A 22,947-nucleotide genomic window follows, 5' to 3' on the forward strand; every position below is an offset into this window, starting at 1 on the left:
GCCCAAAATTCATATAAGCGGAAGAGGTTAGGGATTATTCCTATTCTACAACTATTACAATTGTTTTGGACCAAAATCAAATAAGTCAAATTTAATCCTAAAATATGACTACCTATTTTATTTAATTACAAAAATAACCCCATTTTTATTGACATTTTGTTTTATTTTTTATTTTAGTATTTGACTTCTATTACTTTTTAATTGGGATTATTTTTTTATTTAGTCAGACTTCTCTCTCTCTTCCTCTATCTCTCTCGCGTGTTTACAACTCTTCCTCTGTTTTCATGTTCGTCTCTCTCGCTCTCTCAACTCTGTCTCATCTCGTGTCTCTGTCTGTCATCTTCAACTCGTTTTTCAGTGGGTTCATGCTCGTGGAAAGAAGGTTTGTTATCATTTTCCTTCATCTATATCACTTTGATTGTGGAAAAGCTTTGTCATGAAAAAAAGTTCGTCACTTTGATTAGGGTTTAATGGTTTTCATGAAAAAAAAAACGTTTTTGTGGTCTTTGAAGTTAAAAAAACAATGAAAGAACGAGTCTTGGAAGCACAAAAAATCTGGAAAAATTTCTGGGAATCGTTGAAGATTTATTGACATTGTTGCATTTTTATTGACATTAATGTCAATAAATCTTCAACGGTTCTGGGAAAATTCTTTGAAGATTTATTGACAACAATGTCAATAAAAATGCAATTTTATTGACATAAATGTCAATAAATCTTCACAGTTTTTTAATTTTTTTTGTTATGATTTTAAATGTTTATAAAGGAATTTTAAACGTTTAATATATGAAATTAACATCCCTATTACACTCTTTTTATGCAGTAATGGGTGATATTTTAGTGTATGTCAAGCATAGTGGTACATGAGTTAAACCATGTGTATACAAGGAGGGTGCATCGTTTGTTCTTGTGCTTTCAGATGGTTTTGAGTACAACCATCTCATGGACGCCTTGTATGCTGAGATGGGGCTCTTACCGTCCACTCATTCCATTGTGGTCAAATATGAGACACCATTTTCGGCATTGCCAATAAAGATTACAAACGATAGCCACGTCAAAAGTTACTTGTATTTGAGGAGCCGAGACCTTTCCATGTCAAATTATCATCTTGTTATTGAGATAGTTAAGCTAACGCCCGATGAGACAGCAAATCAGCCGTCCTCGTCTCGCCTAGAATCAAGTCCAATGAAGGGGGAGTCTAGATTTGAAGAGTTTGCATCTCCGTCCACATTTGGATTGGAAGAATACACATTTGAACAGCCGCGTGCGTTGGCATCACAGCCCCCTTCTCCGCCACAGAGACCGTCTCAGCCAACTCCACTGACACATAAACCATCTCCACAACGACCTCATTCCTCTACACAAGGACCCTCTCAACCCACTCCCTTGACACAACGACCTCCACAGCCCCCTACCAAACTGTCCAGGATTGGCCGTGAGCACATTGGGGAGAATGAAGTGATTGATTTGAACTCGCCTATAAGAGTCGAGCTAGGAGCTCTATATGCTACCAAACATGCCTTGAAGAAGCATTTGAACATGTATGCGATAAGTAAACACTTTGCATTCACGACAAAGAGTTCTTGTAAGAAGTATATCCACGTTGTTTGCCCGGGTGACAATTGTGCGTGGGCAATTCGTGCGGTCAGATTAAGGGAGACCGAGGTTTTCCAGATCAGGAGGTATCTGTTTATTGACATGAATGTCAATAGGAACCTGTAATTATTGACATACATGTCAATAAACACCTGTAATTATTGACATTCATGTCAATAGAAACGTGTGTATTTACCTGGGAATGCTTGTCATTACTCGTCGGTGACACTTTCGAGGCTTCTTTCGCTGCCACAGTGGATTTCATTGACTTTTTTTTACGACTTTCGACAACTCTTGCTTTCGCCGTCAGAGTGGATGAGCGAATTGGAGTGTAAACAATCTGGTACATTAATTCAAGAACATGATGAGTAAACAATGGTGATACATTAATCAAAGGACATGTTACTAGATTTACCTGCGAGCTTGAGAAATCGATTTCTTGCATCTTTAGCGCAGAAACCTTAAATGTAGATTTCCATCGGAGCATGAGAGGAATGACCGTGTCGGAGACTTTGTGGCAGATTTTTTGCTCCGAGAGGATGAGAAAAGACTCGAATGCCCAAATTTGAAGAGGCAAAAAGAAACCCGGCAGTCTCACTTTACCTGTGTCCCTCGACCTTGATTTCTCAATGAAGGTTGTAATCTTTTCATGGAGGAAATTCCAAGCCACATTTCCCCACGGGTATCGGTTGAACTCGTCCAAGTTATCCACCAACTTGACATAGTTCATGTTCGGTACCTAAACAAAACATTATCATGTTAGACATACAAAAAGGTTGATCAAAATGCAATACTCATAATTACTATGATTACCAAACAATTCGAGTTGTCGGGGATGAGCACGTTCAGCAAAAAATATAGTATTTTAAACTTCGCCTTCTTCTCAGTCTGCCATTCTTCGCTCTCAGAGACCAAGGACTGCACGACGTCCCTCTTATTTAAGGCTCCCTTGTGGAAGGCAGTTTCGTATAAACCATCCTTAACAACTTCCGAATAAGAACATTTAGTGTAGTCGTCAACAAACCGTAAGCCGGTGATCTCCGCAAAATTCTCCTTACTGAATGATCGAGGTTCACCGCCAATTTCAAAAAACAAAGCATCAGAAGATGAGTCCTTGTATTGTCCAGCCCACGAGATAATATGGTTGACTATCGCCGAAGAATTGGCTACCTCGGGGACGTCAAGGAAATGCCCAAAACAAGACTGCCTGAATATATTGGTCTCTTCCTCGGACATTGATTTCTTCATGACCTCATTGAACTTTTGAATACCGCCCAAAAAATTGAACGTAACCCCGACAATTTGGTCATCGTCCAAGACTCTGCTCCATCCCTAAATGAAAAAAACATTACTTATAACATGATATCGTTGAAGTACCATTGTCAAACCTGCCGGTTTATTGACAACAATGTAAATAAAACAGACGGTTTATTGACATCAATGTCAATAAACCAGACAGTTTATTGACATCAATGTCAATAAAACAGACGGTTTATTGACATCAATGTGAATAAACCAGCTACTGTCAACGACCCCGGCAACACCAAACACATGAGAAACTAACATCAACGTCAACGGATTAAAACTATAATTAACATCTCACATTTGGGCGTCAATGATCTTTCTTCAACAAAATAAAACTATAATCAACATCAACACTATAATCAACATAAAACATAATCACTAACCTTTTGATTTTTATTGGATGACTTTGTGATTCTGGGCTTAGAGGAGGGTTTTTTTATGACGAAATCGTCAAAGGAATCATCTTCGGATACCACATTGGTATCTATTTTTGGTCGCTTGGCCGGAGACTTCAGCGACTTTGAGATGGTCGTCTTCCTCTTCTTCTTTGCAACACTCGGCTTCGGCTTCTTCTTCGCAGCGCTCGGATTCTTATTCGCCACGCTCGGAGGAGATTTCTCAGGCAAGGGATGGGAAACGCGAGGACTTCTACGCACCACCGGGGGAGATTTCTCAGGCGAGGGTTTGGGTTTCTTCGCAGGGGATTTCTTCTTCGGGTTTGAGTTTGGGTCCGGTATTTGGGTTTGAGTTTCGGCCAAAATGGGTGTGGTTTTAGGGTTTTGGTCTGGGTGTTCGTCGTTAGGGGTCTGGGTATTCGTCATTTTGGGTGGTTTTTGCCAAAGAAATGGAGAAGAACTGGAGAGAGAAAAAGAGAGCGAATGAGGCGCGGTGGTGTCAGTGAGGTCTGGGTGAGAGGCGTGGTGGGTTTCGGCCGAAGAAACGTGGAAGATGAACTGGAGTGGGAGAGAGGCGCGGTGGGTTTGTTTAAGGTTTCGGTGAGAGAGAGCGAAATGGAGAGAGATGGTGAGCGATATGGAGAGAGAGAGAGAGATAGACTTTGGACGCGAGAGAGAGAGATTTTGGACGAAGAAGAAGAAGAAGAAGAAGAAGAAGAAGAAGAAGAAGAAGAAGAAGAAAAGAAAACGCAGAAGAAGAAATGAGGAATTTTGGACGGTTTCAAAAATTAATTCCAAATTGACATACGTAATAAAATTAATAGAAAAAGGTTCAACTAAATTGAAAGGATATAAATGTAATAGCTCAATTTAGGTAGTCATATTTTAGGATTAAATTTGACTTATTTGATTTTGGTCCAAAACAATTGTAATAGTCATAGAATAGGAATAATCCCAAGAGGTTATAGCGCACAAAATATGACCTTCCTAATAATTTATGGAGAAATTACCGCACTAACTTAAAACGTGCGTCACTTTTCATATCGCACCATGTTTTAAAACTATTTTGGCAGTAACCATTTTCTTTATCCTAGACAATTATTCCCTCATGTTTGAGAAATTTAATTAACAATTTTTGAAATTTGATTAACAGTTATTAAAGTCTAGTTAACAGCTAGAGTTGTACAAAACTGAACCGAATATCGAATAAAGCCGATATCCATACCGATCAAAAACCAAAATTTAGAGCTACGTCAGATTATCGAAATTCAGATTTGGATAATCGATCCGGTTTCAAAAACATGACAGGATATCGATTATGATTTTAGGCAAATTCGGATATCGGTTATGTAACCGATTTTCTTTTTTAAAATTAAATTATAAAAAATTAGACTTGGGTCTTAAATTTTATTCATGCCTCACGATTTTGAAAAAAAAAGACCTCACCACTTTTAATTTGATATTTTATTTGGCAAGTTCATTTGCTATTTACTTATTTATTAAAACTAAGTTATTTTAACTTTATGTCATAGTAAATAGATGATGGTCAAGTTGTCATAGAAGAAGAGGTTTATCATATATCAACTCCTACTCTTACCGTTGTCGGTCATTTTCGAAAATTATTAAATTCCTTGTATCTTTCAAAGAATTCCATGTCAAAGCCCAAATGAGGCTCACAAAAAGCCCGATCCAGGTCCATAAAGGCTAAAAAGTCCATTCAGGACGATCCCACAAAGAAAAAGGCAAAATTGCACTTGCGCGTTGTGCCTGGAACTCAGCGCGCCGCGCCAGTGTGAAAACCAAGCGCGCGCATGACCTTTTGTGCATGCTCCCGCACAGACGAGAATGATAATACTCCCGATCCCGACACGTGGAGTCACGACCGGGACATCCCCAACACTGGAGAAGGCACCGACATGCGCCATGTTCGACACAAATCCCGAACCCCTCACAACTTCATCTCAAACATCGCATTCTCACTCAAGAATACAGATGAATTGGGCTCGGACCGCAACCCTTGTACACAACGATGCCACAACAATCGAGAATTATCCATTCGCTGTACATACGACTTGATGCATCACCTCAACGCTTGTCGAAGAAGCTTAGAAAACCACCTTCTCCATGAAAACGAGGATGCGTAAACAAAGGCCGGACTCGGCCAAAACAACGTCGATCCGTCCCTTACAACTCTCTTCGACCAGGCCTCCAACAAAATAGGGAAAGACACCCCACTCGTCAAGGCCGTTCTCCCTGTAACACATGCAAACAATGACCGAACTCTCGACTCGTGCAGAAAAATACATGTCCCTAGAAGAATTCATGCAAAGTCACACTGACCGTCGTATGGAAGGAGAAGGCTTTGACAATCACGACTCGAAAAGAGAAAGAGCAAAGCTTGATAACAGTTCTCGCCCACTTGCGGGACAAAAGCCTTAACTAGCGGCTAAGTTTCGCGACTATATAAACTCCACGCCGCTAAGCATATGGCCTGAAACGATCCCGTGCGGTAGCTTGTACGCCTTGCGCTATTATATCCTGTGACGACGCTTCTTGTCCCAAAGTGACAAATAGATTGCGCTTGTTGGCCCAAGTGCCTAAGCAATCACTACTACAAAAAAGACATTCATAAACAACAAAAGTTGCTTTTAAAGGTCCAAAATTTGCTTCTAAATGACCTTTAGAAGCGACAAATTTGCGCTTCTAAAGGTCAGTCGCTTTTAAAAATTAGAAGTGACATTTTATAAGCGACTAATCGCTTCTAAGTAAAAATACCACGCCAAAAATGATTCGCGTGAAATGATGGGAAACAATTAGAAGCGACATTAGAAGCGACTAGTCTCTTCTAATGTTGCTGTTTTGTATTTTTTTTAATTTATATATATTTTATGATTCAAGTAACTAATGAATTAACTAATTAACTAATTTATTACAATCACAAATTTAAAATCACCGGTTTAAACTAATTACCAAGTTAATTAACCAATAAATTAACCTAACATATTTAACAAGTTAACTAACCTAATATTAACATTTGAATTAATTACTTAAATAACTACCTAACAAACTTATTCACTAAATTAACAAATTAACTACTTATTAACAAAGTTATTAATCTAATAACTAATTAACCATTTATTAACATATAAATAATTACATAAATAACCAACGAACCAATTTATTTACATAAGTAATTAATTTAACTAAATAATTACTAAACTAACTTATCAACTAACCTATTTTCCATAAATAACTGATAATTACCTTCACCAATGAGGCTGTGGCGACGACGGACGAGGGTGGAGTTGCGAGGCCGACAACGAAGACGCGGAAAACTAAACAGGAAAATTACATAGCTAGCATAAAACATGCATCACTTTTCATATCTCATTCGTGTTTTCAAAACATTTCGGCAGTAATCATTTCCCCTTTTTTCAGATAAAAATACCTATGTGTTTCAAATTTGGTTTACAATTATTAAAATCTAGTTAACAGTTATTGAAATTTGGTCAAGAGTTATTGAAATCTGGTCAACAGTTATCGAAATCTTGTTAACAATTTTTGAAATATGGTTGAGAGTTTTTGAAATCTAGTTAAAAATATTGGTATATAGGAATATGAGTTATTGAAATCTGGTTAACAGTTATTGCAATCTGGTTAACAATTACTAAGGGCAAAATGGACACTTCAAAAATTAAAACTGCTATTTATGAAAAATAAAAAATTCAGCGGCAAATATTGAAAAATATTACGAAAAACGACTATTAGAAGATATTTCCACAAACCAAAACAAAACATTTGGACCCTTAGGCCAAAATTACTCATCTTTGGCCCAATGATCCAAATGTTGACCGGAGGAAACCACATTCCATGCCTTTTTGAGGCTGTACCTTCGTAAAGCCTATCCGTCTTCAAGGTTCCAAGGGAAATAGACGGATCTATTAACCCCTACAATAGTTTTTCTCATAATCAACCAAAATCATAATTTGGCCAAATCTATTAGTAGGTCCAATGTGCTATAACAAAAACACCCTTACTTTTTGTAAACCTAACTTTTCAATATATCTTTCTCTCATTTTTTTTCTTTGTATGGTTCAACATACAAACAACCCAAACTCCAACATCGTCTCAATTCTTCAAACCTTTATATTTCCTCTTTATACTTTTTCTTCATCGTTTCCAACATTGCTCGACACTGAATCTCGGTCACCTCGCTCCTCGCCGCATGGGAGATTCTCTCCGCCATGTCACACCACTTCTCCGAACTTACACTCCACCATCCTTCCCGAACGGACCTATCCCTCTAGAGTTCGAGGAGATTCGCTACCGCTCTCTCGCTCTGGTTTTCCTCTTCACCATTCTCATCAAAATGTTTTTTTGAAAAAAAAATAACATGGAGAGAAGAAGGAGATGGAGAAGAAAAAGAGGAGACAAGGAAGAGTAAAAGGAAAAGACAAAAAAGAAGAGGATAAAATTAAATTTTACAACATTTTTTCCGACGTAATTTCCGTTTTTAGCGCGTTTTTCATTGGTTACCGCAATATTTGTGGACACAACTTTTTTTAATTTCTATATTATTTGCGTTACAATTTTTATCGAGCACCGCAATTTCAGATTATAGAGATCATTGGACATAAAAAATGACAACCGCAATTTCAATCATTGCTTAAAACTAGTAATCAAATTGTTCATTGGCTTTGCTTGGCTATTCAAAACTATCAATCCTTGTATAGGCTGGACTAATATTTTAGTTTTTCGTTTCGTAGATAGCCACAATATCATAGTCAACGTCAAGTACGCGCCGGCTTGACAAACAATAACAAATACACTTAGAGGGACGTAGAAAAGTAACTGGGCCAAAGAAAAAACCCAAAGTCTTCCCCGAATCCCACGCCAAATAATCACGCATTGATCAGGAAATTTCCCATACACTTTGTTCCTCTCATATAGAAGCAAAAGCAAAGAGCATAAGAGAGCTTTGAGAATTCTCATCTAATCTTTGCCAATAACTCAGTATGAGTATTCCTATTCCCATCTCCCTTTCTTTGTTACTAATATTCTCCTTATTTTCTCCGAGCGACCAAACATGTGAACCATTTGTGTGTGGAAAGCTAGGGAAGATAAAATTCCCTTTTTACAGTAATATTCGAAGCTCGGATGCGACGGGCTGTACAAGGTCGATTGTGGCGACGCATCTCGGCCGTTGATAAAGTTGAAACAAGGCGGTCATTGGTACGAAGTGGAGTCAATCTCTCAGGCCAATTCTGTCACCATATTAAATGACCACATTCACTTGCAAAATCGCCGGAGTTGCGAAGACGGCATTGAGAGTTTCGCTCTTCCTTCTCCTTCGCGGTCTCTAATTTAACAAACACAAACGCTTCATCGATAAACCTGAAGTGCAAACACGGTAACAGTGTCTCTGTCCCACCAAATTGCAAACAAACTAACAAATGTGGAGATTACGATCTCTTCTTGTGCTCAAGCTCGCCAAACATCACGACCTTACAACAGTACTGCTCGGTCTTCTTTGTCCCCGAAGGCCATATATTCACTCTCGAAATCAGCGTGGCTCAAAGTTGTTATGACTGTGTCCGCAATCAAAGAAAATGTCTGTCCAATGCAGAGAATAATGAAATCATGTGCTACAATCAAGGAAAAGGTACTATACATATGTACTCGAATACCTCTAGTCTTTATATAAGAAAAAATAAGTGCGTTTGGGATTGCTCATTGCAATAATACAAATCTGCATAAAAATTAGCTTTTTACTCCATAAGTGGTTTAATCACATTTAAGATGTCAATGTTTGACCTAATACATGAAGTTTTATAACACCTCCTTGATCAATCTTCGGCAGACGTTTTTTTATTTTCCTTTTTAATTATATTGTTATTTGAATTTATCTCTACAAGCATATAATATATTAAATCTTTTTTTTTCTTCTTACAGTTATCTAATCTTTTTTCCATTCGATTTATCTCTAATAACTAGAAAATATGATATATATAAGGCGAATTTTATTTCTCAAAAGAAGTCTGTTAAGCCGTTTTTTGGATTTAACATTTGAGGACACGTGGTGTGCCTGGAATGGTCACGTGCCTAGTATTGGATGAGCTCAAAATCACTCTTCGAGATCCCAAAGGGCTCAAGGAAGTTTGGGACAAGGCCCAAAGCGTCCCGGAGCTTCAGAGGAATCTTTGAGTCGTGATTCGGGATGAAGACTCGAGTAGAATTTGAGTGTGGTGCTGAAATATTCCTCATATTAAGTTTTGTAGGGGCTGACCATGCACAATGCTTGAACCTTCCTTGCCCATGGTCGGGTTGGGATTTTTCCTTCCTGGCCATTGGCAGGGCTGAGACTTTTCCTTCCTGGCCCTTGGCAGGGCTGTGATTTTTCTTTCCTGGCCCTTGGCAGGGCTGGGATTGCCTTCACAATTTTTGGGTAGGACTTCCTCCTGGAGGTCGAACCTGGCCTGGGGGTCGAGCCCGCCTGGGGGTCGAGCTCGCCTGGGGGTCGAGCCTGGCCTGGAGGTCGACCCTGGCTGGAGGTCGAGCTCGCCCGGGGGGTCGAGCTTGCCTGGAGGTCGAGCGTGACCTGGAGGTCGATCCTGGCCCGGAGGTCGATCCTGGCCCGGAGGTCGACCCTGGCTGGAGGTCGAGCTCGCCTGGGGGGTCGAGCTCACCTGGAGGTCGAGCGTGGCTAGAGGTCGATCCGGGCCCGAAGGTCGACCCTGGCTGGAGGTCGAGCTCGCCTAGGGGGTCGAGCTCGCCTGGAGATCGAGCTCGCCTGGAGGTCGAGCCTGGCCTGGAGGTCGACCCTGGCTGGAGGTCGAGCTCGCCTGGGGGGTCGAGATCGTCTGGAGGTCGAGCCCGTCTGGAGGTCGAGCTCGCCTGGAGGGTGTGACCGTGCTCCTCGCGAGCTGCCTACGTACCCGCTTTGCGGGATCAGGTCATGACGTAGTTCAGGGCGAGTGTGTTTGCTATGTGAGTGGATTCTTGGATTTTTGTTTTTCTTCCTCCCGTCGAGAGGTGGCTCTCGGTCTTCATTTATGATCCGGGATAATTTTGAAGTTGGGGGAGTATTTGGCTGAGAGAATTCTGGGGTTGAGAGAAAAATTGAAAGTTCAGAGGATTCTCAGTTGTGAATTCAATTTTATTTGGCTTGGTTAGCCTTGGTTTTGTGTTTGAGAGAGTAAATATTTCGTCTCCCATTCTACAGGAAATGAAAGTAGATTATTCTTCTCTTGTGTTTGGTTTTCTCATTTTATCTTCTTTTGTGTGATATCGTATGAGTTTGGTAGCCTTGTTTTGGTTCTCTTTGTCTCGATGACGAGTCCGTCTGGGACTCAATCTCATGGCTCGCCGCCTCGTCGAGTGGTCCGTCGGGGCCATCTCGTGGCTCGTTGCTCGGGGCTCGTCGACTTCGAACTCCCGGTTTTGTGCTTCGAGGAGGCTCGTTGGCTTTGGACTCGCAATAGCTCGCCGGTCTCAAGCTTAGAAGGGGCTTGCGGTGCTCGCCGCCACGAGTCTTCGCTCGGCTCTCCGGACCGGTCTTCGCGGTGGTCTCCGATCACGTCTTCGCGGTGCTCGCCGGCACGGGTCTTCGCTCGGCTCTCCGGACCGGTCTTCGCGGTGGTCTCTGACCACGTCTTCGCGGTGCTCGCCGGCACGGGTCTTCGCTCGGCTCTCCGGACCGGTCTTCGCGGTGGTCTATGACCACGTCTTCGCGGTGCTCGCCGGCACGGGTCTTCGCTCGGCTCTCCGGACCGGTCTTCGCGGTGGTCTCCGGTGTCGGAGTCGCCGACAAGAGGGTCACCGGAACGTGGTCGGATTCTTGGTGCGGGGATTCTCCATGGCCCGGTGGTTTGCGTAGTCGACGGCGGCTCGCCGTGGATTTGCTCCCGAGTGAGAGTGTAAGAAGATTTTCTTCTTCTTTTCTTTTTTCTTTGTATTTATGTGGGAGTGGATTTTGAGAGAGAGAGCCAAAGACTTTCTTTTATTTTCTTCCGCTTCTCCCCTTTTTTGAAAGAATGAGCTTGAGTTTATATAGATGGAGAAGAGGTATGTTCTCCTCTCTTTTTGTGAACGTGAGGTTGAGTGTATAGTAAGAGAAATGTATCTCTTTTATTTCTTTTGTGGTTGCTTTATTGGATAGGTGAGAAAAGGTAACATCTTCTCTTGTTGTTGATCAGTGGCCCTCTGGTTATTTTGGAGGATAAGATATTTTAGTTCTTTTTTTTGGTGTGGCTGCTGGAGCCCATTAGAGAGAGAGAAGATGAAAAATCTTATCTTTGACTTTTGTGGCCGTGTCCCTTCCTTCAGTCAAGAGTCCTCACAATTATCTCTCTTTTTTCTTCTTCTTATATGCTCATGCACGTGTATTATATATTAGGTTAAGTTTTTGTGTTTTACTTTTGGTTCTAACCCATAAGGCCCAATTGTTTTTTGGGCTGGTGAAAAATCTGACCCAACAAAGTCCATGTACAACACAATGCTTCTTACTTTCTCCTCTAGAAAAATTGTCAATTTATTCATGCAACTATGGTAATAATTTAACAGGAAAATCAACAAGTTTAGCGATTAAACTGGGAGCTGCAACAGGTAATCTCACAAACTCTGTTTATTAGTAATTAAAAAAAGTCAACTAGCTGGCAGCACCTCAAAGATCATTGACAAGTAATTCAGTTTTTTTTTCTTTATATATATATTTCAGCTGGGGTTATAATAATCATATTATTTTTCCTGAAGAAGAACAACCCGTCATCTTTTCGGTCCATTTACTTTTGGAAGAAACAAAGTCAATCTCATCGAAATGTTGAGACATTTCTAAGAAATAATGGCAGTCTTCAAGTTCGAAGGTACAATTACCAAGACATCAAGAAAATGACAAGACGTTTTAAAGAATTATTAGGGAGAGGAGGTTTCGGAGACGTCTACAAAGGAAAGTTGGATGACGGTTGTCTTGTCGCGGTGAAGATCTTGAAGATATCGAAGATCGACGATGGACAAGATTTCATCAATGAGGTCGCGACGATAAGCCAAACTTCCCATGTAAATGCCGTGGCTTTGTTGGGTTTCTGTTTTGAGGGAACAAAAAGAGCGCTCATATACGAGTTCATGCCCAACGGATCTCTTGAAAAATTCGTATTCAACGAAGAAATTCAGGTTGAAAACAATCACAACTTAGATTGGGAAAAATACTACCAAATCGCGGTTAGCATTGCAAGGGGGCTCGAATACTTGCATCGATGGTGTAACACTAGAATCGTGCATTTCGACATAAAGCCTCACAATATTCTTCTCGACGGAGATTTTGTGCCTAAAATATCGGATTTCGGATTCTCAAAGATTTGTACCAAAAAAGAGAGCATAGTCTCATTGTTGGTTCCAAGAGGGACAATTGGCTCGTGAATAGGAATTTCGGAAAGGTTTCAAATAAATCCGATGTCTATAGTTACGGAATGATGGTTTTGGAAATGATTGGAGGAAGAAGAAACATCAACGTCGCAGCCGCTAATTCAAGCGAAATATATTTTCCCAGTTGGATTTACAAACGACTAGAATTGGATGGAGAGCTTGGATTGAAGAGAATAACCAACAGAGACGAGAGATTAAAAGCGTTTTTTCATGTTGTCAAAGAGTTGAACAATGAAAATAGATGGCGAGTGCGGGCTGTTTCCCTCTCGACGATGAAGCTTATCCCCCATCGTCTCACTGGCCGAAGATGATAATAGTAAGCTTGTGGTGCATACAAACCCACCCTTCTATTAGACCGACAATGGGAAAAGCAATAGAGATGCTAGAAGGGAATATCGATTGCTTGCCAATACCGCCAAAGCCTTTCTCGTCATCTCCTCTGGACTCGCCTCCATCACAATCAACGATCTAGCTTATATTTTTTTTATGTAGTTTTAACTGTAAGAAATCAGATGTATAAGCAAGTGGATGATTTGAAATTCGAGTTATTTCGCGGAATAACACTCGTATATATTGACTATAAACTATATACTATATCAATGGAATCACTTTTCCGCCGTAGCTAACCGTAGGGATGAAAACGTTGGTGATAGGTTGGAGCAGATACTTCAGGTCTCTGATAGTCGATCACGGTGAACCTGGCCTCGCCGCCGCCGGTGGAGGAAGGTTTCTCCATTTTCGCCCTTACCGTCTTCAGATTATGGACTCGACTTTGATCGAGTTCCGATCTTCCTATACTACATCTCGCCTGATAGATTCCGGGAGTGGTTATGCTAGAAAGAGCTCCGAATTCCGTCAACCAACCGACCCGAATATTTCAGACCCAAACCCTCAGGCCCAAAATATTGACCAAAGAACGAAATATTTGGCCCCTTTGACCCACAAACAATCATCTTTGGCCCAATGATCCAAAGCTGATCACCGTATTTTTTGAAGTTGCGGAAAATGGAAAGTTGGGACCAAAATACAGTAAATTTATTTTAGTCCAAATACATGACTGTCCATTTGGTGTGTTTACCTCTTTAACCATTTTTTTTCTTTATTTGTAGTCTCATTCATTTCACTTCTTTTTTCTCTATCATTTGCCATGCCTGAAATTTTTTGTAGGTCTCGGCCAAATAAAAATTACATTCGTCGTCAATTCTTCGACAATCTATCATCGTCGTCGTCATCATCGTACCTCTCTCTCTCTCTCTCTCTCTCTCTCTCTCTCTCTCTCTCTCTCTCGTGCATGGCTGATTTTTTTTTAGTTGTTGAATTTTCACGGCGTTTACTTTCCTTCTCATAGAAGCGTTTAAAGTTTTTTTTTTCCACATGAATAATCTTAGAATTCGTTTGAAGATCTGACATTTTGTTAATAAATATTCAAAGATCTGGGAATTTCTTTAAATGTTCATTGACATTTTTGTCAATAAATTTTCTGAATGTCAATAATCTTCAACATACCAAATTCTTTGAAGATTTATTGACATCCAAAAAATTTATTGACAAAGTTGTTAATTAATCTTCAAACAAATTCCCAGAATCTTTGAAGATTTATTGATATCTATGTCAATAAATTGATCAAATGTCAATAAATCTTCAAATTAATTCTCAGACTCTCCAAACGAGGAATATTTGACGAATGCACTTTTTAGACCACCAGCAAAAGAGAGAAAGAAAATAAAAGGGTTAAAAACGTAAATACACAAAATGAGCCGTCATATTTTTGGATTAAAATAAATGTATAGGATTTCGGTAAAAAAAATGAGAATGCCATACTTGTGGTATAGTCCCAAATGAAAATTGCTTATGTTTTTAAACTAATGCAAAAAATAGTGTTTAAAGTTTGGGAAAATATCCTATTTTCCTAATAATTATCACCAAATTGATGTTTTTAAGTTTGATGTTTGGGAAAACTAATGCAACGAGTTGTTTAAGATATCCGATTCACTTAAAGTCGTGCGAATGGAACTAAAGTTGTTATGTTTTTCATTTCCAGATTTTTGGAAAGATATGATTTAATTTAGTTTCTAGATCCATTTGATTCTTCGATTTTATTTATTTATTTATAGTTTACTTAAATAAAACTCTCGTATGGTATTTTTTCTCTTTCATTATAACTAGGTTGTGCATTGTTGCTTTCTTATTAAGACATAAATTTCAAAGATTGAATCAGATTCCCTATTCTTCACTTTGCATTTGTTGGGTCATGTTTCATAATATAGGAGTTTGGTCTCTTTCTGGTTGGACTAAACTCACTGTCTTACAGTTGGTGCTTCGGTGGGGTAACTATAATCTCATCAAAGATCAAGTTGATCAATCACTTATAAGTTATAAGTAATAACAACGAAATCTCAACATCAGAATTATTGTTCTTTGAAAAAAAAGCCCTTATCTTTTGTTGGAGTGTGTGTTATTTTTAATGTTCTACAAACATTTTATCTTCTGCAACAGAATTTAAATATCATAAACTTGTAATTTTTTTTTTTTCTAAAAATTTATGTTTTTACATTGTTCAAATTACATGAAAGAAATTGTAATTGAATATAAAGTACGCTACTCTACTGCGAAAGAAAAAATATGTAATAAAATTGTAAGCTATGAAATTATGACTTTTTATTTATGTTCATAAAAAATGATTATATATACTTAAAATAAATAAATTTTAAACCTATAAATTTTTGATATTTTATTTATGCTCATATAATATGTACTAAAAAAAATATTACTAAAAATTATAAGACATATATAAAACTAAAAATTGATAAAAACACGATTTTTGCAAGTTGATTTATAAATAAAGAAACTTAATTTGAAAGATATAAATATTATTATTACTATTAGTTACCTTTAATTTAATTTATCCTCATACAGATTACATGTATACATACTGCACAATATACTAATATTTATAGAAGATAAAAAGGCTAAATTCTATAATATATTTTAAGTTGATTTATGAATAAAGACACTCACTTTATTTATTTTTATTTGAATATATATATATATATATATATATATATATATATATATATATATATATATATATATATTGGTAAAGCACGATCCTAAACTAAGTATAATTATATGTGTGTATATGATTAAAAAAATGTATGTATATACATTGCAAGAAATGGTATATATACGTAAGATAAGAGAAAATATAAAACGCAACATATAAAATAGAGAAAATGTAAACGCAACAAACAAATTCAGAGGGAGAGGTAACAAAAAAAAAAACATTAAATAAAGTAACAACAACAAAAAGTAAAGATATACAACTCATTGATCCAATCTCTACTTGGATTGGACATTGATTTCGCTAAACGAAAGGGAAAATGAACAATTATTAAGAGTTGTTGCTAAGTGACGAAGACGAATGAAGTCGATTACTTATTGCTACGGGACGAAGAATGAATGAAGATGAGATTATGAATTTTATGTTATTTGAAGTCGAATTGAAAAAATTAGGGTTTTGAGAATAATAGGTTGAAAACTCAATCTAAATTTCGGCAGAGTTTCCCCTATAATACTAACAAACAAAAAACCTACAAACTCATTTAAAAGCATATACAAATCATCCAAAACTATCCTAATAATCAACGAAACCCTAAACAGAACCTATGTGGCTCGTTTATAACAAAAATACAATAATCTCAACTCATTTATAAAAAAATATGTGAAATAAAACTAAATTATACAATAACTTAACTAATTTTAATTTCATGATTAACAATTTAACACATATTATTAAACTAATTACAATTTCAATTTGACAATTTCAATTAACCTAAACTAATCAAAACTAAACAACCTAAACATATTATTAAACTAATTACAATTTCAATTTGACAATTTCAATTAACCTAAACTAATCAAAACTAAACAACTTAAACATATTATTAAACTAATTACAATTTCAACTTGACAATTTCAATTAACCTAAACTAATCAAAACTAAACAGCCTAAACATGTAAGTATTAAACTAAACAACCTAAAACTAATTAAAACAAATTTCATTTAATAAATTAATTACAAACTAACTAACTAATTCATTACAAATCAATTACAAACTAACTAACTAATTATAAACTAAACTTCTAATCAAAATACTAATCAAATTATGAAAAATACCGAATGAAGCGGAGGGGCTGGTAGGCTCGGGACTGGTCGGAGGGGCTGCAGCGGAGGCTCGATGCTGGTAACGGAGGGGCTGGTCGGCGGAGGGGCTGCATCGGAGACGCCGGCTCGGTGCTGGTCGTGGAGGGGCGGCTGGTCGGAGAGGCAACAATGGAGGGGCTGGTCGGAGGGGCTGCGCGCAGCGGAGTCTCGGTGCTGGTCGCGGAGGGGCTGGTCGTCGGAGGGGCAGCAGCGCGCGGATGGTCTGGTCACGGAGGCCGGGGCTGGTCGTCGGAGGGCTGGTCGGAGGCTGAGAGAGAGAGAGTGTGTGTTAGAGAACGTGTTAGAGAGAAGGGGCTGGTCGGAGTGGTGGCGGCGACAGAGTTCGGAGTGTGGTGGTGGTCGGAGAAATCGCAGGAGAGAAATCGGAGAGAGAGAATTTTGGTTTTGGGTCTTTGGCTCGGATAGAATGAAAACCGAGCAGACTCTTAATTTATATAAAACTTTGAATTTGGGTGCGACTATGTCGCACCCAATGACACTTTTTGTCGCACCCAATGATATTTTTGTAAAAAGAGGGGGAAAGATGGCCGCGGTAAAATTTAGGTCATTTAGGTGCGACTAAGTCGCACCTAATACTTTGGATAAAGTATTGGGTGCGACTTAGTCGCACCCAATTTCACAAAAATTCGCGAAATTTTTCAGCGCTTATTTGAGTTTTGGGTCCGACTATCGCACCCGAAAGTCTTTTTGGGTGCGACTTTTAGGTGCAAAAAGTCGCACTCAAAAGTCATCCGCACCGGAAAACTATATATGTAGTAGTGAGAGTTATAAAAAAAAGTTATTTATAAAAATACGGATTTTTTTAGATAATGTATAAATAAGTTAAGATATATATATATCTTGATCACCAGTGCTCTAGTACACTGTACACTACACATTTGTGTGTGTGTGTGTGAAATAAAGCTTGGTATTTTGATAACCAAAACAAGTTATTGGTGTCAAAATCACATGGAAGAAAAATAATAAATGGATCAGACTTGTTTTAGGTGAAATTTTGGTTAAGGACTAGGGATTGAGATGTCACCAATAACGGTATAGTATTCACTCGTTATTATGTGTATTAATTCAAGGCCAATTCAACTTCAAATAACTTCCCTAAAAATAAATCTTAAATTATTATTTTTGTTTTTATTTTTATTTTAAACTAACTTAATAAGTAAATTACACTTTAATTATTAATCGGCTATTTACATCAATATCAGCCTATCAAGGCCCTTGAAGTGAGAGATCACCTCTAACGGTCACAAATTATTAACATATAAAAATTCATATTTAAATTATTAATTATGGGATAGTTCGATATTTGATTTAGTTTACCACTAGCTTTGTCCAATTTTAAGTATTAATAATAATAACCGGATTGATCGAAAATACAACAATACACTTATAAAGGGTCTGGACTGTTATTTATAGCCTCTAATCTCTTCTCTAAGCTTCATGTCTTGCGGAAGACACATCGTGGTTGAATTGGTTTTCACGAGCTAGCTCCAAGATATGCAAATTGGCTTGAACGGTTGGTTTGAACTTGGCTGGTATTTCGCAAAGTATGCTTTTCTCTTAGTTGTATCCTTAACTTTGTTTCACTCCCACTATACCTAACCGTGGCTCATTCGTGTCAAGCTCGATCATCAGGATGGATCAAGCCCCATGGGCCTTAGCATTGGCTTGTAGGCCTAGTTTTGCCCAAATGAATCACAAATTAAAAAGTGCAAGGCTCAATTTTTTTTTTAGGGAAAATATCAAGTACATGCTGTTTAATCAAAATACGAGATCTATCCATTCAATTTCTAGAAATATCAGATATATCCCTTCAGTTTAATATAAATGACATATACCCCCCCTAAAAAATGTTATATTTCAAATATCACCATTTTCATTTATTTTTTACAAAAAAATAATTTGAACTCTCCAAAATACCCTTAATGAAATAATTTTTTATTTTCTATTCTATATACAAAAAAAATTAAATTAAAATTAATTCTTTATAAAAAGTTAAGGATTTTTTTTTATAAAGAGAGATTTTGATTTTTTTAATAAAATAGTAAATAAATATTTATTCTATTAAGGGTATTTTGGTGAGTTCAAATTATTTTTTTTTGTAAAAAATAAACGAAAATGGTGATATTTGTAATATAACATATTTTTAAGGGAGGTATATGTCATTTATATTAAACTGAATGGATATGTCTGATATTTCTAGAAATCGAAGGGATAAATCTCGCATTTCGATCAAACACGAGGGATACTCTTGATATTTTCCTTTTTTTAGGGTGATGTAGCTAAATAGCCAATTTAAAGTTATGAATTTGCAAAAATAGCCAATGTTTGTCTTAATTTAGTGAAGCAAAAATGTGCAGTAAGTTGATTTCCAAAAAAATTTTGAACTCAAGATTAATTTTTTTGAAAGTGATAAATTGCTTACAATAATTGTCAAAAAATTTAATCTTGACTGTCAAATTTTTTTTGAAAACGTCAATTTGACTATTTTGCTGAAAAGTTGAAACTTTGGCTATTTTGCTAATTAATAAATTTCAAATGGTTATTTTATACGATTTTTCATTTTTTATGTGAAAGATGACGAAGTCCTGCCCGAACATGTTCTTCAACTCAATATTACTTTAAGTATTACTATAATAGCCCAAATAAAGAGTTATGTTTAATTATAATCTTTTTTGTACTTTATAAAAAAATGTTGGCGCATAAAATATAAAAATAAATATTAAAATTAACAAATCAATCCGCAATAAAATCTTCGTGCTCTTCTTGAATCACTAGGCTCCACAACTCAATTCAAGATTACTCACTTGATTATATAGATAACTTTGCCATTAAAAAAAAAATACAAATGTGCATTTTTTTTTTTTTTTGAGGAAACAAATGTGCATATTAATTGTTACTTTTTTTTTGCTCGAATGTGCATATTGTTATTTGTGAGTAAGCATGTGGGCTGATCAGAAGCCTCTACTTTGCCTCACTCTCTTTATTTATTTTGATCTCTCAAAAGTCCCAGACCACCACGTGACCCTTTTCAGAAACCACCCTCTTTTGTTTGCCTTTGCTTTCTGTTTTCCCACTCTTTTTCAGCCCTCTCTTTATCTCCATGTCTTTTTTTAAATATTCCTATTTATACTTAATATTTAACAAAAAACAATACATCATCAACTATTCAGAAGACATGCTTTTGTCTCTACACTCCAACACTGTAACACTAATAATTAAACACAATATGGTCCCCATGCTGGGGAGATCATTACCATTTATATTCCCTCGCACACACTTGCTATGGATTTATCTTTTTGTTTTTCTTTTGCCTCAAAACTAATTGTGGAAAAATTAGGGTTTTGTAGGGACTCCAACTATTTTTGCTAGTCATACATGAGTGATAGGATATATATTAGGCCCAAATATATATATAATGCATAGGCGGATCGGAAATTTGAAATCTTGGTTTCGAGATTTTACGTCTACATGATTCTCTTACATGAATCGTGTGTCACGTAATAGTTTCACGTAGGATTAATGAGATAACTAATTAATTAGTGTGATTAAACAGAATAGAATTCCTGCTAAAAGTTACCTGTAAAACAGGGGCAGTGCCGCTTACGGCTTCTATAACCCCCTCTTTCTTTTATTTTTTTTTATTTTTTTTTATTTTTATCAACCACCTTAATTTATATTTCTAGCTCTGTCCTGTGGAAAGTATATTGGATTTCTAGGGATTTGAGAGAGAAATCGAATTTGGGATGATAAAGTTGTGATCTTGAATGATACACAGTGAAGAAAATTCTTATTCGATTCCATCTAATTCTGTACAAGATATCAGCTTATATACAGCTGAGTTGTTTGACATACAAAGAATAAAATCTAGACTAACAAACAACGCATACAAGCAAAGTTAAACGACAAGCAACAAAGCTGAAAATCAGAACTAAGACTAACAAAAGACTTCTTGATGCTCCAATACACCCCCTCAAGATGAACTTTCTTGAAAGTTTATCTTGGAATGAACTCGAAACGTAGAAGATAACAGCTTGGTGAAGAAGTCCAAATGCCGGTGATGCGTTCGAATCGGTATAGCTAAGAACATCCACTCCGACAGAGAGCTGTTTCTATTCTTGAGAAACTAAGGCATACGTCTTGTATATCCGAGGAAGCGGAACCAACATGAACTAGCATAAACTTGACCAAGGTTTTGTGATTTGACTTGCTCAATTTAATCGAGAATCACATAACAAATTCTAGCGTGAAAAGACAGACTCTGAACGCCATCGTAGTACACGTCCACGAACAGCCTTCTTGAAGATACGATCAAAGCCCTGAGCGCCGCGAATTCCCAAGCTCTCTTCACCACGGCAGCGCTGATTCCCTCCCGGGTCCACGTCTCCAGACCGCGGTTGAAACACAGGAAAAAAAAATGGACATTGGAAATTGAGAGTGAGATCGGGACTGAATCTGGATGGCTTTGACACGGCGGGACTCGCCGGAGAAGAATCTTGATGGCGTTGACACGGCGGGAAACGCCGGAAAAGGACCATGAAGGCCAAGGCACAGCGGGACTCGCCGGAGAAAAAAAATTGATGCTTGACACACAGTCTTTGTCAACCTTTCTTGATCGTGAAGATCCATCTGAACTTCGAGAATGAAGCGTCGTCTCGAGCCTTCACAGGAATGAGAGAATGTAACGCCATCTTGAGTCTTCAATGGATCGAAAGAATAAGCTCTCCGTCGATGAGATTCCAGATTCTGCCATGGAAGCACGGGAAGGGAATCAGATTCTGCAATCGAGAAAGGAGAGAAATACAAACCTAGAATCGGATTGAAAATAGGCATCGCCAATCCAATTTCCTTCGAGGTTTCTTGGATCGTCATTGAAGAGACGATGAACAAGTAACGAATCTCAGAATTGGGGACGAACCGAAAATTTGAACCGTCTGACGCAGCTCCGACGATGAAGCTCCTCCGTCATTGAATCGATCGGAGAGAAGAGCTTGAAACCGAGAAGAAGATGCAATCGGAATCGGTAAACTCAGATGGAGCGGAAGATTGCTCTGATACCATATTGGATTTCTAGGGATTTGAGAGAGAAATCGAATTTGGGATGATAAAGCTGTGATCTTGAATGATACACAGTGAAGAAAATTCTTATTCGATTCCATCTAATTCTGTACAAGATATCAGCTTATAGACAGCTGAGTTGTTTGACATACAAAGAATAAAATCTAGACTAACAAACGACACATACAAGCAAAGTTAAACGACAAACAACAAAGCTGAAAATCAGAACTAAGACTAACAAAAGACTTCTTGATGCTCCAATAAAGTATAAATTGAAATAACTAACACAAGAATGTAAAGATTTTTTTAATCTTATAATTCATTCCTCCCTATAGAGATTCACCTGTATATATTTTAATCTTCATTTTTTTTGTGTTCTTAAAAGTGTGACAAGAAGGGATAACATCTAAAAGATGAGATATTTGAGTTATAATTTTTTTTAAGGGTAATTAAGCGAAATAGCCTCCTGAAAATAGGAAATTTATTTTTAGCCCACGTTTTGTTAATAAGTGGTAAATAGCCAGGAGGATTTATTTACAGTTAATATAGGACGAGACTACCCTTATATTTTCCCGCTCATTAACCTCACGAAATTTAATACCATTAAACGCAATATCTTCGGATAATAACTGCCGTGTAATTATAACCACAGATCACGTAATCTTCTCTCTCATAGAAACAGAAATTTCAAACACGAAATCCCACTCCTTCTCCTTCTTCTCTTCTGCGCGCGGCCACCAGCACCAGCCCGAGTCCGAGCTTCTCTTCCTCGCGCGCGCCATCCCGCTGAGACCGAGCGCCGCCGTCTTCTTCTCCTTTTTCTCTTATGCGCGCGGCCACCAACACCAACCCAAGTCCGAGCTTCTCTTCCTCGCGCGCGCTATCCCGCTGAGACCGAGCGCCGCCGTCTTCTTCTCCTTCTTCTCTTCTGCGCGCGGCCACCAGCACCAG

General features: G+C 37.9%; 1 pseudogene; it reads left to right on the forward strand.

Moving 5' to 3' along the window:
• The first annotated feature begins 12,090 nt into the window (after positions 1 to 12,090).
• On the forward strand, positions 12,091 to 13,027 carry LOC149381679 (LEAF RUST 10 DISEASE-RESISTANCE LOCUS RECEPTOR-LIKE PROTEIN KINASE-like 2.4 pseudogene; annotated as a pseudogene).
• Positions 13,028 to 22,947: the final 9,920 nt, after the last annotated feature.

This window comes from Urtica dioica, chromosome 11 (assembly GCF_054948205.1).
Source record: "Urtica dioica subsp. dioica isolate 48M chromosome 11, U.dioica_male_clone48M_v1_H2, whole genome shotgun sequence".
NCBI classification, from domain to species: Eukaryota; Viridiplantae; Streptophyta; class Magnoliopsida; order Rosales; family Urticaceae; genus Urtica; species Urtica dioica.